The sequence below is a fragment of the Cyprinodon variegatus genome, unplaced genomic scaffold (genome assembly GCF_000732505.1).
Source record: "Cyprinodon variegatus isolate N-32 unplaced genomic scaffold, C_variegatus-1.0 Scaffold65, whole genome shotgun sequence".
NCBI classification, from domain to species: Eukaryota; Metazoa; Chordata; class Actinopteri; order Cyprinodontiformes; family Cyprinodontidae; genus Cyprinodon; species Cyprinodon variegatus.
The window spans coordinates 602,293-604,005 of NW_015150518.1; the positions used below are offsets into that span (position 1 = coordinate 602,293).

Genomic DNA, 1,713 nt, shown 5'->3' on the forward strand with positions numbered 1-1,713 from the left:
TAAGCTAATTTAGGCGTTAATAAACTGTTTCAGGGGAGTGATCATAGCGATCTGCATCAGCAGTGCTGTCTGTCCCCCTGCTAGCTCCAAGATCAGCTTGTCTGATTGGTTGATGTGGCGCGTAGAGCAGCAAAGATTCAAATTTTTACAACTCCAGCAGCTGCTGCTGTCAGATGCTCAGAAGCTCATGAGGCTCTGCTTCACTGGTTCAGACGCGCTGCTCCTGCTGCTCGAAACGCCCTGCAGGACCTTTTGTTGCCTTTTAATGCGCGTCAACCATAGACTCTGCATGTAAACTAGCTGCTTCTGCTGCCTCTGCTGCTTGCCTTTTGAACGTAGCATTCAGACGAGCCTATGACCTGTACCGTATCTTTTCTATTTGAGATTTCCTCTCTTTTCAGACAAAACTTTCACCTTTATGCACCGTAGCTTCATCTGGTCACGCCCCCAACACGTTGCTAACACCTTTCACTTTATTTAGTGAACATAGCTGCAAACAGAGAGACATTAGTGGTCAGGTCTAGAGATCGACCAACACATAGGTGTATCTCTAGGCATAGCTTACTTGTTGCAGCAGCCAGTGATGCTGCAGCTCACACATCACTGTTAGCCACTGTTAAGGTTTGCTTTGCTTTTGTTAATAAAGATTTCCTTTTTGTTTAAATTGGCACCAGAATGACATTTGATATCCTTTTAGTTTTTATCATAGAATGAAAGAAGCATAATCAGTTCCAATGATCGACCCAATATCAGGGATTGAATAAAAATAAATATTTAAAAATAATCCTATCAGAGCTGGCCCTAAAAAAATCATATAGGTTGATCTCTAGTCTGGGTATAAATTCAAATTTCAAGAATTTATTTGATTCCAATTCCTAAGATTTAGAGTCGATTCTTTTGGATCCACTTCAATCAGGTCTGATCTTAAACTGCATTGCTAATATTGAGAACGTTTTTTAAACTGAACTACATGACTGTGTAGTTATGAATCATATTAATGCTGGTGTTACATTAACATTCAACAGAGAACCGAAAGCAGCCATAAGGGGGAATGGGAATCCTTATATGAATCCATCTTAAGGAATTAGAGTGAATCCAGAACTGGATTACTAATTTCGTTTTTTAACACACTTCTAATCCAGCCGTACATCTTTGACCCTGATTTAGACCCAGAAGCTGAAGAAGAAGAGCTGCCTGCTCAAACAGCAAATGATGCAGCGGGCGGCTTCTAAATGCTAAGGAAGGAAAGGCTTGTTGGTGTCAACTTGTCCTAAATGACAAATCATATGCAATGAATAGAAAACACAGTCTGGTCATATTCAAAATTCTAAAATTACTTTAAATATAAAATTAAATATAAAATTAATCCATTCTGTTCAACAAATAATACTGGAGGCATCCATGTTTTTCAAAGAACACTACTGCCACCTGCTGGTTTGTGACGTCACGGTGCGGTATCAGCTGTTGATCAAGTTAGAAACGGTTAGAAAACCGTTTCTAACCGTTTCACTATATTTTAAACAAAACCGATCAACTAATGAGCAGTGCAAGAGAATATGGTGAGATCCAATGATCCAATGATTCAGTGATCAAATGATCCGGAGATCCAATGATCCAACGATTCAATGATCCAATGATTCAGTGATCTAATGATCCAATGATTCAATGATCCAACGATCTAATGATTCAGTTATCCAATGATTCAATGATCCA

The 1,713-nt window shown here is 39.2% G+C and overlaps 1 protein-coding gene across 2 annotated transcripts in view; it reads right to left on the bottom strand.

Annotated features, from left to right (window-relative positions):
* The window catches only part of LOC107082884 (chromosome unknown open reading frame, human C7orf43), an 18,759-nt gene that overhangs the window by 12,674 nt on the left and 4,372 nt on the right, over positions 1-1,713 (bottom strand). The gene's annotated exons all lie outside the window — the stretch shown is intronic.